The sequence below is a fragment of the Carettochelys insculpta genome, chromosome 33, assembly GCF_033958435.1.
Source record: "Carettochelys insculpta isolate YL-2023 chromosome 33, ASM3395843v1, whole genome shotgun sequence".
Lineage (NCBI taxonomy): Eukaryota > Metazoa > Chordata > Testudines > Carettochelyidae > Carettochelys > Carettochelys insculpta.
The window spans coordinates 3,214,612-3,231,566 of NC_134169.1; the positions used below are offsets into that span (position 1 = coordinate 3,214,612).

The 16,955-nt window shown below is 53.8% G+C and overlaps 1 non-coding gene across 1 annotated transcript; it reads left to right on the forward strand.

Annotated features, from left to right (window-relative positions):
- The first annotated feature begins 7,303 nt into the window (after window positions 1-7,303).
- TRNAS-CGA (transfer RNA serine (anticodon CGA)) lies at window positions 7,304-7,385 on the forward strand. The gene has a single exon. It is a non-coding gene; the product is annotated as a tRNA-Ser (tRNA).
- The last annotated feature ends 9,570 nt before the right edge of the window (window positions 7,386-16,955 follow it).

Genomic DNA, 16,955 nt, shown 5'->3' on the forward strand with positions numbered 1-16,955 from the left:
GTTACAGCTGCAGATGATTTAGATGAGCCAGGGCCATGCAGCCCTGCAGGGGATGGAGCTGGATCTGCACATGGCTGGGGTGAGTCAGAGCTGCACAGTGGGTGGTGAGCCAGGGCTATGCAAAGGTTTGAACTGGGACTACACCAGGCTGGGGGTGGTGATCCCGTACCGGGGGAGAGGGAGTGGGATTTTGAGTTGTGCTTAACTCACATTAATGTTACTTACACATTTTGAGGGACTCCTGTACACCCCCAAACCCTCCTGTGCGCTGGAAGAAACGGAGCTGTTGGAATTCTTTATTTCAGATGATATCAGGCCTAGACCCTGTGATCTCTGGCCTGTGCAGATGTATTTTTTCCCTGGCTGTGATGGCTGAATGGTTAAGGCATTGCACTAAAAAGCCCATAGGGTTTTCTTGTGCACATTCAAATCCTGCTCACAGGGAGGTGTATCCTTTAGCCACACCCCTAACCAGGGTAATCCAGCTCCACGCTCCTCAGACAGGCTACTCTCCTTACCCTCTACACCCCAGAGAAATCCCCTTTACCTTCCCAGCCAGGGCGGAGAAAGAACACGAGAACAGACATGCGGTGAGGTGCGGCGGCCTGGGATGTGCAGGGGCTTAGAGTAGATGTTCTGGGGCTTCCTTGTAGTTTTAAATGCTACCAGTGTGACTCAAACCTTCGTGCTTTTCTGCCGTTATAAACTATTCCATCTGGGGAAAACACCCAGTGGGACAAGTCCCTAAGCTGAAACCGTGATGGTATCTCCAGGGGAATGGGAAGGAAACACTTGCTTCTTTAGGAGTACAGATGAACGACTGACCCAGCCCACTCTTTCAGAAGGGCTGTGCCTACACTTGGAGAAATCTTTGAAACTGCCGTGCTAATGGCCATTTGGAAGATTACTTCTGAGGCACTGAAATGTATATTCAGCACCTCATTAAAAAGCTGCCAGCTGCAGCACTTTGCAATTCCCACTTCCTGCTCCCACGTGGCACCTCCAGAGGGGGGTCCTTTTCAAAAGCACCCCGCCATCTTTGAAATCCCCTTAGTCCATAGAAATAAGTCCAGGAAGCCAACCGTCAGTCCACGAGATCCCCAAAGACCTGCCGCTATTAAGAACTACTGGAAGTGCTCCTCGGGGGGACCCAGCCACGTTGCCCCATCTGAATTTTGACACTTCTGGGGGCCTTGTTCTGGAGTCCAGCCCTTCTCACCTTTAAACCTGTTAAATATTGTTCCATTATTTCAGCAGTGACAGGGCAGAGCTGGAGGAGTCGGTGCCTGTCCTGGTGGTATTTGATCTCCCAATATTGGAATGCCTGGGGGCCACATAATAACCACAGGTAAGATTACAAGCATACGGTCCAGTGCACCACCCAGGCTGTGCCCGCCAGCACCTCCTTCTTGGCTGTGACTTCATTTGACTTAAACCCTTCTGCTCTGAGTGGCGTAGGTCATCTAGAAAAAAGTGGTAGGATCTGAGGGGACAGCAGGCAGGAGCCCAAGAGAGTGGGCACAGGACAGCAGGGTGTGAGGGGACTCCTGGCTGGGCACAGGACAATGAGGAGAGAGTGACAGTCTGAGGGGAGGCCAGACTGGGGTGCAGGGTGGTAGGGGAGGTGCAGCAATCCCATTCCAGAGATCACAACAGCCCAGCAACTGCCCTTTTTATTGTCCAGAAGGATCCCTTGTTTGCTTATGTCCCGTAAGCTACCGAGCACAGTTGGTTAGAGGGTGCTTCTAACATGACTCAAGCCATGTGTTCAAGGGCCCTGTGTGTTGCCAGACAACACTTGGGTGTGTGTGGTTTCACCTTTCCCTTTCTTCCCCCAAATCACCTGAATGTGGGGTTGTTGGCCTGGGGTGGAATAGCAGCTGACAAGTCTGTGGGTTTGCTGGTGGGAGTTCTGGCTGGCCAGTGGGGGTGGAAGAGTGGCTGTTGGGATTTCCCTTAGAAAGAAGGAAATCCCAGCCTGGGGTTGTAAGTGGCCTGGGTTTTGAGCAAAGGTCGCCTGGGCTGGTTTCTTCACATGTGCCTATGACTCCTGTCCTATTACACACCATCCCTGCTTTCTCTGACACTGTTGAATGCTCCTGAGAAGAACGTTGTCAGCCTGTGCATGGTGTCTAGGTGGCAGCGTGTGATGGGGTTTTGGGGTCCCCCAAGCTCTGCACCCTGTCCGCAGGCAGGAGAGTCTCTTACTCAGCAGGAAAACAGCAGGTTTATTAGCCGATAGGACACAGCATTGTACAGAGGAGTCAGTACAGCAGGCCGAGACAGCCAGTCCAATCCATGTTGGGGAGAGGAGGCCCCGAGGGCCCCCCAGAGCTGGGGCCTGGCCCCCTCCTTTGTCTCTCTCTTCCAGCCCAGACTAACTGCTTCCAACTCCCAGTTTCAATTCAAACCCCTCAGGCTCCACCTTCTCCTTTGTTTGCAGTACAAAAGTGTTACCTGGTTGTCAGGGTTACCCTCAACAGGAGCCCCACACCCTCTGTGAGCCACACACACACACATAGGTATCCCCCACTCCATCACATCTCTCCCCCCTTCCAGACCGAACTGAGCGGGGTCACTCAGCCAGTGACCTGGGGAAGTTTGGGGCCCTCCCCTCGTGATTGGGCATCGGCTGCACCCTTAGTGCTCCCCTTGATGTGCACCACCTCCATGTCATAATCCTCCTGGGGGAGGCTCCAATTTAGGAGCTTGGTATTGGCCCTTTTCATGTGATGCAGCCGGGCAAGTCCCTTTAGTTCCCTCAGGTTGGTCGGTCTCCCTGCTTCTGTCTCTGGTCCATCAGCCACGTTCTCAAGTCAGGCAGGCAGAGCCCATACAGCTGCTGCAGCACCAAAGGATTAAATAGGTTTTTTTTGGTCTGGGCCCTGCCCTGTCTGCCCACCAGTCCATACAGCTGCTCCGGCCAATGTTTGGAATTCAGTTACAGTCCAGTAAAGGAAGGTACAAATGCTTCCACCCTTGGCATTTAGCCAGACCGCCACAATGGTTGTGTGCCTCAGTTTCCCCTTCCATGCCACACAATAGGTTTGGAATGTTCCTTCTCACGTGAGAGGTTGCAAAACTAGTTACAGGGAACAATGGTGACATTTTAGAGTTACAGACTCCTTTAACATACAACTCATGCTTCTACATCAATGTCATCATGTCAAATGGCTCTTTCCAAACATTCAGTGCATGGTACAATTCTACAGCTTTTGGTAGCAGCACCCACTGATTACAGCAGTCAGCGTGAGTAACAGAACAAACCCCATTGCAACTGCACATTTACGTTGCTCTTTGGTAGACCACAACCTTTGTGCAACATCCTTGAGAATTTGGATTTTTGGGGATAAATGGCTGAGGCCTTTCTTAGCACCATCAAGTTCTAATCTTCTCCCTTGCCCCCTGGGGTGGAAATTTGATCTCTCTGGCTGTGCCCTCCCTTCTAACAAGAGCTGGGCCATTGATGATCTCAGGGAGACGGCCCCCTCCCTACCAGTCTGGAAATTTGCAAACCAAACTGCTTTTTGAGAGTTGTTTTGTGAGTCCCAGACGCAGAATCCACATGAAGGAATCCCTGTTTATCCCTTACTGGCCCACCAGGCCCAAAGCTTCTTTGTCCTTCCACCTCCAACTACTGCCTCCCCATGGAATCAGAAGTGGAGTCCAGTATAAGAATATAAGTGTTTTCACCATCTGGAGATGGGGAATTGCTGAACCTCTCCTGCATCCTACAGAGACTGACTGTGCAGCTGTTTTACTTGGTTCTTACAGGGCTGCTCACATTCCCTGATAGTTTTCACTTTACTTGCACCAACTTCCAGTTCCTGAGAAACTTTTACCCTGCCTGCTTTGGACCCTTCCAGAGCACAGCCAGTGGTTTCATACTTAGGCAGGTCCTGGCCATCAGGAGCTGAAACAAACTTCTCCCCAGGCAAAGGGCTGCTCTGGCTCTTACAGACAAGCACCTTTCCTGTTCACTCACCTTTACCTCACTCCCATTTTCTTCAGTCCCCACAGACGGGTCAGGAAAAGTTTCAGGGAAATTCTTTTCCTCAAGAGCTCCCGCAAACAACAACTCACCCCTGTCTGCCTCCACAGGGGCACTGCTCCCTTGAGCCACAACCAGCTCCTGGGTTTCACCTACACCCCAGATCACTTCTGGCCCATTAGGCAGATTCCCATGTAATCCCCCTCCAGGCAGACAGCCAGTACCACCGGACAGAAGGTTAGGATCCCTTTCCTCCCTTCTGCTACCAGCTTCTTTATCTTCATCAGTCAGCGTAACTCCATTGCCCGTCTGTTCTTGTGTCCTGGTGAGAGGATGACTCTGGTAGGACAGAGTCCTCTCACCCCCTCCCAGTAACACCTCAGCATCAGGCAAAGAACAAGTACCAGAATCGTCTGGTCTCTGGGATTCCCTGATGATACTAACTGGATTAGACCAAGTTAAAGCATCATCTCCCCTGAGAGACACAGAGGTAGGCCCACTTCCCATCTGGGCTTCAGCTGCCCTCAGATCCAGCTCTGGGATCTTGGCTCCATCTTGAGCCCCCACAGGCTCAGGCAAAGGATTCACTTCCTCAGAAGCAGAAGCACTTTTCTTGCACCAAGGACCAGTGTCCTTAGCAGGGACACCACTGCCCATCCCAGAGCCATTCCCTCTGCTCCAGCCCCCATGGCAGGATTCAGAGTCACACCTGGAATGCTCTTTTCTGGTGGTTTCTTCTCCAGCCACCCCAGGCTGGTGAATCTTCCTCAGACAATGGGCTAGTTTCCTCATTGGCACCTTTTCCAAACGCAGGCTCTGCTCTCTCCCCAGGCTGCTGCTGCTGTTCAACACAGACAGACAATGGGAGACACTCTCTCCTTTGTCCCAGCCCCCCGGCTGGTCTCCACACACACACAGAGAAGGTGAAGCAGCTTCTCTCACAGACAACTTGCCATTGCCAGTGGATCAGCTGCTTTCCTGCGCAGACACACAGGGACCTTCCTCGGCCCAGGCCTGGAAAACTCTTCGCAGGTCTGTCTTGGCCACTAGTAGATGATGGGTTGGAATCGCTGCTTCCCTCCTTGAGCTGTGGCAGGCCACTCGGTTCAGAGCTCCAGGCAGTCCAGGGTTCCCTGCCCCGATCCGGGCTCACCTCTGCAGGATTCTCCCCAGCCCTCAGCTCCGCCACCGCACATCCACGCTGCCTTGTCCAGCTTCTTTAATCTCGATTCGGTTTCCAGGTGCTGCCACTTCACAGCGGAGTTGCTCAGCGTGGTTGCAGGCTCTCAGGCTGATGCCCTCTGCACCCCACGATTCCTGGAAGAATCCCTTCAGTGTGCCAGGCTCCTTGCGGGTCACAAGCTGCCCGGGGTTAGGCAGTAGGCCCCTCTGCCCTCTGGGACCGACTCCAACAGGCTCCCAGCGGAACCCCTTCTTCAGTGTGACACCCGCTCTCAGGGACCATGAGCACCCTGTCTTGGGAAGGACTCATTCAGCGTCAGCCTCCTCAGGGGTCACTTGTTCCTGGGGGTTGGGCTCTCGGCCCCTCCACCTTCTGGGACCGACTCCAACAGACTCCCAGGAGTAACCCCTCCTCGGGTGTGACACCCCCTCTCGAGGACCACAACCGCAGTTGCTTGGGTTTGGCCGCAGGCCCCTCCGCCTTGAGGAACTGCACCTCACTGCCCTTCAGCACACCTGGGTCTCGCAGGCCCCACTTCTTCCAGGGCCCCGGTCACTTACTGCTGGATGCTCCATCCTCGGGGTGCAGAACATCCCACTTCTGACACCAGTGTGATGGGGTTTTGGGGTCCCCCAAGCTCTGCACCCTGTCCGCAGGCAGGAGAGTCTCTTACTCAGCAGGAAAACAGCAGGTTTATTAGCCGATAGGACACAGCATTGTACAGAGGAGTCAGTACAGCAGGCAGAGACAGCCAGTCCCATCCATGTTGGGGAGAGGAGGCCCCGAGGGCCCCCCAGAGCCGGGGCCTGGCCCCCTCCTTTGTCTCTGTCTTCCAGCCCAGACTAACTGCTTCCAACTCCCAGTTCCAATTCAAACCCCTCAGGCTCCACCTTCTCCTTTGTTTGCAGTACAAAGGTGTTACCTGGTTGTCAGGGTTACCCTCAGCAGGAGCCCCACACCCTCTGTGAGCCACACACACACACACAGGTATCCCCCACTCCATCACACAGCGTCCTGCTCCTTTCTTCTCTTTGTCTTTCTCAGCAAGGGGAGGAAAAAGAAGAGCCCACTTGCACTGGACATGAAGTAAACAACTGAGGAGAACTTGCTGAATACTCCCTATTGTCCTCCGTTCTACCAGCTGAGCTATTGAAATGCAGCACTTACCCCTCTGCCCGCTCCTGTAGCTAGTTCAACCCACCCACGTGTTATGACAAGTGCCACCCAGGTGATGGCATTTCAGCAGAGAGGAAGAAGAATCCAGGTGAGATTCTGTGGGACACTGGATATCACACAAGTTCCCCCAGTGAACTCAGCAACAAACACAGCAACTCATTTCTACCCTGGCAGGGATTTCTGCTTCTATGTTTCGTCTGTGACTGAGCATCCCCTGCTCCTATGAGTTCCTGAAAGTGAGAACCTGCAATACCTTTTGGCAAGACGGAGCAGTTTTGTAATTAATGAACCAAAAACATCTGCCAACAGCCCTGGCCAGCTTGACTGTGCTCTCTGCACTGGCTGCAATGGACAGAGAGGCTCAAAGAGAAACAGACCAAATGGCTTGTAGGGAGCAAACTAAAGTCTGATGGAAAGTGACTCCAGCATGTGACAGGGAACACAGCCAGAGACACAGAATCCCACCCAGCCCTGCCCTGCTTTGGGTCACTCCAGGGCACCAGGGCTCACTCTCTGGGATGCACTGAGTGCGGGAGCCAGCTGGTGGGAGGGACCTGATGACCTTACATCTGTAGGGCAGGTTAACCACATGTCCCTGAGCTCAGCCCATGCTGGAGGGAGCCGGGCAGCTTTAGCAGAACACAGTGTCAGATGAGGAGTAGATACGTGTATTTGGGGAAGGGATCCTGAGTGCTGCATCCCAGCCATGTACTTTGTCCATGGTCCTGACTTCCCCTTATAATCCAGCCTCCAGGTCAGAGCTGTTCCCGTTCCCTCCAGAGGGCTGGGGGATGGTCAAGGTGCTCTCTTGTGCCATTGCACCTGGCTGAGCACAGAGAGCCCCAAATCCCCGCTCTGCTGGGAGCCAGGTTGCTGTTTGAATTCTGTATTGCCAATGACATTGTCTCATTATTGTCCAGTATCCATGATAACAAAACACAGAAGGGCTCAGAGCTGTGATGACCGAGTGGTTAAGGTGTTGGACTCGAAATCCAATAGGGTTTCCCTGCGCAGGTTCAAATCCTGCTCACAGCGAAGCCTGTCTTTTACCCCCACCCAGGGCAATTCATCCACACGCACCCTGTGTGCGAGGCAAATACAAGCGGCTGGGTCCCTAATCCTGCTGCACAAAGGCTGGCTGCTTCGGGGGAGAAATGCCACAGTTGTGATGTGGTCCGTGCTCCAGACACAAGCTGGCTGCTGCCACCTGCTGTGAGCAAAGCTCCAGACAAGTAGGCGTCTCTCCCGTGCCCCACTCTGCTCTGCTTCTGCAATGCTGTCCTGCTCTGCTCTGTCTCTGCCTGCACCCATCTGCTTCATCCCCCAGTGTCTGCTGGTGTCTGCCTCCACCAGTCCCTGCCCCACCTTCTCCCCCGGGGCCACCTCCTGCTCCGCTCACACAGGAAATAGTGGCAAAGGCCTGTCCCATGGCCCTCGTAGCCCCACTGACAGTGTAGGGCTGGGGGGAGCCTGAAGTGGGGCAGAGGAACCCCTAGGGGAGAGCCTGACAGCAGGGAGAGGCAGGTGCAACGTGGACAGAGGGGGCTGTGGGGTGAAGAGGGTAAAAGCTGGGGTGTGGTTGGCTGAACTGTCTAAGATGGTGTCTTCTGGTCACAGCCGTCTCTGGAGATGGGAGTTCAAGCTGCTAGATGGGGAGGGGTGTGGGCCAGGCCAGTGAGTGGCTGAGGCATGGGCAGGCCAGGCCCAGTGGAAAATATTGGGGTGACGAGGAGGTTCATAGTTGACTAAAGTTTTCCATCCCACTTGGTGCAGTGCCAGGGTTGGGGGCTGCTGGTGGGGGAAGGTAGCACAGATTAGAAGGACCCCCCCCTTTATTAACACAGCCTGTCCACTCCGATACCAGGTCAGACTTGCCTTTCAGGGTATGGCACAGTGGGGTGTGAGGGCAGGAAGGTTTGAGCCACAGCAGTGGCCTCCCTCAGGGCAGCTGAGCTGAACACAACAGCAAGGCCCCTTTGGGTTTGGTCCATGGGAGGGCTTTGTACCAGTGGGGGATACAGGCTGATTTCTGGGAGGTTCCTCTAATGCCGAGACTCCGTCCCCACCACTTACTGATGGGAGCCCAGAGAGTCTCTGCTCATTGCAAAATGGCATAAGAAGCACAACATCTGCCTGCCAGAAGGGAGGGCTCAGGTGCCGCTTTTCTGTGTGGCCAGTTGGATGCAGTGTTGGACTTCAGATGAGACCATTGGTGGTCTGAGTTCCTATGTGGTCCTACTTGCTCTACACTCACTCTGTGCGGCCTTTGCCCACAGACTGCAACCTTCTCCTTGGCTGCTCTGAGCAATGGTTTGGCTCCAACTGGACTCTGGGAAGCAGTCGCTGGGCAGGCATGAGCCCTGGCTGCTCCCACTGAGCCATTACCTTTCTGGACTTGCCAAAGAAGATGAGGGGTAAATCAGGCTTGTGTGTGGAGCAGTTTCCCTCTTCCAAATGGTGCTCATCCTTGTGCTGGAGGGAGCTCATTTACTAGCCCCTTTGCAGTACTGGGGGTTTTCTCTGCTTCTCATTCGAAGGCGAGAAACCTCTTGAGGCCACATCCCCTGCTCCACTGCCACACTGAGTCCCATAAGCGGGAGCGGTGACGGAGCTGCTGAGGAGCTGGCTTACCACTGCCTTACCACTTACCATTCTTACCACTGCCTGAGCATTGTTGTTGATACCTATCAACAACCGATCAGTCTGCTATTCACTCCCTGTGACTCCAACAGCGCCCAAGTCACTGTCTGATCTATCCTCTCAAATGCCTTTTGAAAATCAACAAAGCTACTGCAGATGCTGGAGAACCTCTCCAGGTGCAAGCCTGGGCAATTTTTGGGACGCTGGGCTGCCCAGACGCCAGCGTCCCCCTCTCGGCTTTACTGATATCGTCCAAAGGAGAGGATAACCTCTACGTCTGGTACCAGCTCAGCTGCAGGAACTGCCAGGTCAATGCCAGAAGTTGGCACAGAACCGCCTTAGGACTCCCCTCGGGATTTTCTGTCAGGGTTTACTCCCTCAGCCTTGCTCCTTCCCAGGATAAACCACAAGGCAGTGGGGCGGGTTGCACACAAGCTATCCACAACCTTTAGCTGACAGAACTTGGCTCACACCAAGCATCACAGCTGAAAAAGCCACGACACCTCCCATTTCACCAAGGAGCAGGACATCTCCTCTCTCCGCTTCCAACAGAGAAATTGAAAGAAAAGAAGAACTAAACCTGAGAATTGAACCCAGACCAACTGCTCGGAAAGCAGCTGTGCTAGTCACTACACCACCAACGCCGCCCTGAGGAAAGTGTGCAACAACCAGAAATATGAATCACGGAGCATGTGTCTTCAACCCCATGTTCTGTTTTCATTTGCTTTAGATCACTCAGCTGATGGGAATAAGGGGACTTCGAAGTAGGCGGGGCCCTTCCGAAAAGGAGCCCCAGCAGGACAAGCCGCGCGGCGGTGAGGCGCGTCAATTTCGAAGTGCCGCGGCCACCCGCATGCTAATGAAGCACTGAATATGCATTTCAGCGCTTCATAAGTAAACTTCGAAGTGGCCATTTGCATGCCCGTTTCGAAGTTTGGGGCTAGTGTAGACACGGCCCCTGAGTGATAGTAGCTTTCTGAGTGGGAGAAGCTAGGTCAGTGGGGAAGCTGTGGTGTGCACCTGGGGAGAGAAAGTTTCATCAACCCCCATTTGAAAAACTACTCTGGGCTGGGACAGAAAAAGGAGCCTGGGGAAAAAGAGTTTGTCCGACAGGGACCTGAAGATGAGTGATTCAAGCAAGAGTGAAATGTGGGTGTAGGCCAGTGGCAGAGTGTTTGATTTCAGATGAAGTGATCTTCTTTCTAATCCATGCTCCCCTTTTCAAAGGCAGCCACTTGTATGACAAGAGTTGTCTCACGTTAACCAACATGCTCTGGATTTCTATAGTACGGGGATCCTGAAAATGGAAATGAACCCTTAACATTTGTCAGTGCCCATGCAGACAAACTTAGCAAATCCCTCCCTCTGCTGAAATCTGGCTCCACAGGGAAACTGACATTTGACACTGACATGAGGGATTTTGGGTCTCATTTCCATAAAGAGATGCTCGTTCAGAGTCTATCCAATACGTCACTTCCAGCAGGAAAGGTCTTTGCACACTTTGTAAATGTGTGTGTTGAGAGGATGTCAATTACTCTGGGAATTCACAGCGAAGGCCATTACGTCCTCCCTCAGCTCGATATTCATACACACGCACCACCAAGCTCCCCAGTCCCTGCATTTCTCTTCATTCTCTGCAGGCTGCTTATTGTCAAAGAAAAATTAACCCTTTTAATCTTTCCGGGGGCTTGAAAGAAATGTTGCCTTACAGCCAGGTGGAGATGGGTAAGTTATTGAAGAACAGTGTCTTCCAAACCAACGCTGCTGTGCAGCGATATCCCCAGCATGGCCCCAGGGTCTCTATTCGCAGACAGGCTCTGCTGTGCATGGACCTGCCCTGATGAAACATGTTTTGTTTGTTCTGGGGCTGCCTTGTAGCGTGAAGGCGTCATTGTGAACTAGATTATTTTGGAGGAATAATTCTGGAATAAACTCTTCTGAAATAACTCTGCACCTCTCTGGTCAGGGCCTGTCAGCATCATGTAAAGCACCAGAATGTCCACTGTTGCCTGTGACAGCTGCACTGGGGAGGCTGGTGCCAGTGCTGGAAGCTCCTGAGGAGTGGGAGGGGATCTGGTTTGCTTGGCCTGCTCCCTCTGAGGCCACCTGTGCTCCTCCTCCCATTTCACCTCTTCCTATCCCAGCTCTGCCTCTTCCCCTGAGCTCTGCTGCCAGCTGCCTGCTGCTCTCTCCTCTCCTCCCCACAGGCCTCTCCCCGTTCCCCAAGGGCTGCCAGCCAACCCCACCTCTGCAGAGAGCCACCCACCCATCCTGTCACCTGTACCTCTCGGCCCCTCTCCTGAGCTCCCATGGGCAAAGCTGCTCATCATGGACTTCCTCCAGGGCCTGCTGCTTGTGCTTCTGCACCCCAACCCCAAGGGCCCTTCCTGTGCCTTCCCCAGCCCTCTGCCCACCAGAGCAGCAGCTGGGGGACCTGAGTGAAGAAGCAGAACTCAGGCAGGAAGAGGAGCAGGGCAGGCAGGGACTGGCACCACTGGTGAGTTACCTGGGCCTGTGGTGCTGCAGTAGCAGGTGTCCAGGGAGGGAGCCTGTGAGGCCCAAAGGCCTTTGGGGGGAGGTGGGGAGCAGAGAAAGCCAATGGAGCTGCTGCGGGGGGCTGGTGCCCTTGGCAGAGGGCTCCTGCTGCCCCTTCCTGTGGGAGGTGTGTGTTGCAGAGTTGGGGATCCTCACCAACCCCAGATCCACTCTGCAGCCCCCCCCTTAGCCTGGGGTGGTGACTCTGACTTGCTCCCTGCCAGCCTCTCAGCCCGGTTCCTTCAGCTCTTTTGGCCTCCTGCCCAGAGCAGTCGAAGAAGAGCAGAAAAGACCCACCCATGGCCAGCACGGGGCTTGAACCCACGACCTTGGCGTTGTTAGCACCACGCTCTGACCAGCTGAAAAGGGAATCACAAGGGGCTTTTTTGGAAAGGAGCAACAGGCAGCTGCAGGGCCCCTGGACTGAGATTTCCTCCCCTCCCGCACCAGCCTGGCCTCCCCTTTCAGACTCTCTCACCCATCCCCCACTGCTCGGAGCCCAGCTGGGGGTTCCCTCAGCCCCGGCTGCCCCTTGCCAGCTTTCCTGGGCCCTGCAGTGGGTCCCTCAGATCCTGACTCTCCCACCCCTCCCCAGTGCCCTGATCCCCTTGTCCCCTCAGACCCTGCCAACCCCCCCACTTCCCTTTTCCCCTCCTCCCTCAGCCACAAGCCCTGCCCGGGTTCCCCTTCACACCTGCCACCCGTCTCCCCTGGCAGCCAAACTCCTCCTCCCTCTGCACTGCACAGTCACCAGCTGAAACCTTGGGCCCTGCCCAGGGGCTGTGTCAGAACATCTCCCACCTGCACAATTCATGTCCACTGCAGGGGTTTTGCTTCCCAGCAGGGTTAGGAAATGTTGGTGAGGAAGCAAAAGGAAGCTACAAGAGGGATCTCAGGTGTGTCAGGTCAGCACTGGGGACAGCTGGGGTGAGAGGTGAATTACCACGGGGGTGGGGGCAGAGCTGGGTGTGCCTGGGAGTGAGATGCCCCCTGTCATGCACTAGTGTGTGCACATGGTGTGCAGGGACAGGGCTGGGGAGTTTCTCTGCAGCGGCAGGTCGAGGGCAGGAGCTGCTCCCGCAGACAGGGCAGAACAGAGCTCCTGCCGACAGGGAATTGTGTCTGTGTTACAAACGTGCTGGAGGAGCTGGCTGGCACAGGCCTCCCCAGAATCACAAAGCTGTGAGGCACAGACTCTCTTCTGGCAGCCACAGCAGCACCTTCCCCACACCAATCACAACTGCCTTTTCCCGAGCTCCAGGCTGTGACTAGATTCTTTCCAACGCTCCTTTTCCATCAGCCTTTACCTTCCCCAGCAGGGAGAGAGATTGCCAGGGGAGGTCTTCTCTGCTCCCCAGCCAGACGTAGGAAAACATTAGGGAAGACACACAAAAGGGAACCACTGGGAGTTACCCTGAGATCTCCTGGTTTTTTAGCAGATATGTTACCCAGCTAAGCCACAAGAACCACCTTGTTAAAATACAGCTTGCTGATAGGGAGGCGACTGTGATAGTCTGTATCTTAAACCAAAAAACAGCCCTGTAGCACTTTAAAGAAATGCATTTTCGTGGGGCCAACCCACACGGCTGGACTGTCCACAACAACACCTTCCCATTCCCCAGCACAGACATTGTGCCGGAGGGAAGCTGGAGTTGCTGCCCAGAGGACATTGAGGACGGGAGGAGTTAAAATGCTCCTTTCACTTATTGTCCCGTCTGCAGTGTACAGGTCAGAAACCACCAATCTCCCCACCTCTCTCCCCACCTGCCCCAGTGCCAGGACCCCACAGGACACTGAGGATGGGAGGAGTTCGGGTTTTCGTGTTTTTTATGTGCCTTTTTTGTTCCAGACCCTTGGGGTGCGTTTACAGAGGGGCTGCCAGGGGCAGGACATGAGCCCTGCAGGGCACTGGTGGGTGTGTCTGTGACATCACAAGGGCCTTTGGAAGAACCTCAGATGATTGGTTAAAGGAGGTGGGGAGGTGGTGACCTCACAGACAGTCCAGCACAATGGCCAGGTGGGACAGGCTGCAGGGCCGGGGCCATCTCAGAGACCCCCCCCCAGGGCTTTGCCTCAGGGAGTCTCCTTCTTGAGAGCTCTGCCCTGGCGGCTGGAGAGAGAATTCATGGTGAGGAACGTGAGCGCAAGGAGGATCCTCTTTGGCCCTTTCTCCTTTCCCACGACTAACTGCGCTGGACGGCAGCGTCTGTGTGGGGAGGGTCAGAGTCTCATCCAGCTGGTGGGGGGCAAAACAGAGACAGGAAAAACACCAGGTTAAGGTTCTGCCCTCGTCAGTGCTAAATTGTCTCAGCCTTAATGTGTTGTGCCAATATTACTGTGGGTGCATGAAGTGTTTGGGAGACCTGCAGCACCAGTGAGTGGCAAGACCAAGATTTCCTAATACTGCAGCTACACACAGGAAGCTAATTTCAGATGCAGCCAATGGATGCACAATGGCTTATTTCAAAACAGGCTCTAGCCCCTGTGTTAGCAGCCCCTGTTTCCACATAGCTGCTATTACTTGTACTTGTGCTTGTACTTGTACAAGGAGGTTTACCCATTTCAAAATAAGCCGTCCCCTATTTATTTCTGAATTATTTCAAAGCAGCGATTGCCTTGTATAGATGCTGGGATGGTTATTTTTAAATAACTTTCTGGTGTAGAACCCCCTTTTAAATCCAGGGCTGTGACAGGCACAGCAGCAGCTGCTCAGAAGATAACAAGCCCTGCAGGTCAGGGTGTCACTCATCAGCACCCCAGTGAAGGGGCATTCGGAAGGGTAATGGAGTGAAGGGAATAAAGGTCAGGGCTCCTCCCTGCAAAGCAGAGTGAAGCCTCCTGAGCAAGAGTCTGGTCTGCTCTCCAGAAGCCACTCAGCTTCCTTCATGTCTTTGGACATTGGTGCCTATAGCAGTCCAGCAAAGGGTAACAGAGGAACACCCTGCACTTGTCTACTGGCTAGCAAGGGCTGGACCCCTTGGTTTTATGAGCATCATGCGCTACCCACCTAAACTATCCAAGCTACAGAGAAACAGCTCACAAGGGCCCTTTCAGAAAGGAGCAACGGGCAGGTGTAGGTGCAGTGTGGTTCCTGGAGTGAGATTGTTGTCCCTCCCCCACTGCTCAGCATCCCACCCAGGCATCCCCTCAGCCCCTCCCCCACCACCCTGAACCCCAACCTGGAATCCCCCCCTCAGAGTTTATCTCCCATTCCCCACTGCCCTGAGTCCTGGCTAGGAATTCCCTCAGACCCTGCCGCCCCTCACCCTCTGTCCAAGGCCCCTGGCGGGTGTCCACTCACATTCTGCCTATCCCCTCCCTCTGCTCCCCTGAGCATGACATTAACATGGCCCATGTTCCTTGGCAGAGGGTAACACCATCACCCCCTGCTGCAACGTGCTTCCTTTGGAGGGACCCCAGTCTGCTGCCTGCTCCTGAGCTCAGCTGCTCCCAGCTCACCCACAGCACATGGCCTTGGAGCAGCAGCTGCCCTTTCTGCTCTCCTACCACAGACACAGAGCCCACAGGAGCAGACCCCACAGCTGTCACCCCAACTCCAGAACCTTCTGCAGGTGCAGTGTGAAACCTGCCCACCAAAATGACCCACCTGTAACTCGTTCCTACCTGCTCCAGGGGTATCTCCCTCATCAGGACATGGCTCACCTGTGCATCACCACTTTCTCTCACCTGAGGCAGCCCATGGCCCTGACTTCCTCTTTCAAATGCAGCCTCCAGGTGAGAGCACTTCCTCTTCCCACCAGGTGGGAGACAAGACATTGATAGTTCTCTCTTGTGGCCATTGCACAACACAGAGAGCCCCAAACCTCACTGTACATTGAGAGCTTCCAGGGGGGGGGGTGAAAGCAGCTCCCCTTGATTCCTTGGGCAGGAAGTTACAAGAATGTCAGTTTTATTGGAGAATGTGGGTATCGATCCCACTGCCTCTTACATGCTAAGCAAGCACTCTACCATTTGAGCTAATTCCCCACATCCTTGTTAACTTCATTTATCCCAGCAGCTCCCCTGGCCCCTTTCCAAAGATGACCCTTCTTAGCCCAGTTCCTACCAGCTGGCTGGCTGAGCTCTTTAGACACAGCTGCTAATAATGCCATGGTGACAGTTTCAAGCTCTGTGTGAGCCCTTGGGGCATCGTGATGAAGTGGCCTGGCTGCTGTGGATGAGGAGGTTCCAGCACGCACAGGGAGCTGTGCAACGCCAGCCTTGTGGGAGGGCTGTGTGGGGATCCCTGCCTGCATCACAATGCCACTGCCTGGGGGTGCTGGTGCCTGGCAGCCTGGCTTTGCAGTGCCTGGTGTCCTCTGACCAGGTTCCACTGGCTGTGTCACCTCCCTGGGCTCAGAGTTTCCCTGATCTACATGGGCAGGTGATATACACACAACAGGGGTGGCCCTGTGAACTGCAGAGGTCTGTAGCATATGGTGCTTTGGCAGATGCTTCATTTCCGAGAGCAGCTGCAGAGGAGATGATGGACAGTCAGTGTCTGTGGGAGGAGGGGTTCACATTGGGGCTCTGGAGCATATTTTTATGCTTTTAATTACTGGCCATGTGTGTGATTTATTTCTAGAGCTGTTTTCGGAGTGCCCCATCTGGGTGTGTTTACTAGCCAGAGCTGTTAGAAAGCACCACCAGCACCCCCAGGCAGTGGCATTGTGATGCAGGCAGGGATTCCCATAGAGCCCTCCCACAAGCCTGGACCTGCACAGCTCCCTGTGCATGATGGAACCTCCCCATCCATAGCAGCCAGGCCACTTCGTCAAGAGGCCCCAAGGAAATTAATACATCAGGGCACAGACTATCCAGTAAATTCTTGGATTAAATTGGAGACAATTTTTTTTCCAAAAGTTTCAAAAAGCTACCGGGGGGAGGCTGTTCTCGATTTGATTTTAACCAGTTGGAAAGAATTGGTAGAGAACTTGAAAGTGGAAAGCAGCTTGGATGAAAGTGATCATGGAATCATAGAGTTCACAATTTGAAGGAAAGGAGAAAGAGAAAACAGCAAAATAGAGATAATGGATTTGAGGAGGGCAGATTCAGGTAAACTCTGAGAGGTGGTAGGTAAGGTCCTGTGGGATGCAAAACTGAGGGGAAAAACAGCTGAAGAGAGTTGGCAGTTTTTCAAAGTGACTTTATTAAGGGCCCAAAAGCAAGCAATCCCGCTGTGTAGGAAAGATAGAAAATATGACAAAAGACTGGCTTGGCTTGACCAGCACATGTGGCATGATCTCTAAATAAAAAAGGAATCATATAAAAAATGGAAACAAGGACAAATTACCAAGGATGTATACGGGCAAATAGCACAAGAATGTCGGAGCAAGAAAAGCTAAGGCACAAAATGAGCTCAAACGAGCGACAGGAATAGAGGGAAACAAGAAGGCTTTTTATAAATATATTAGAAACAAGAGGAGGACC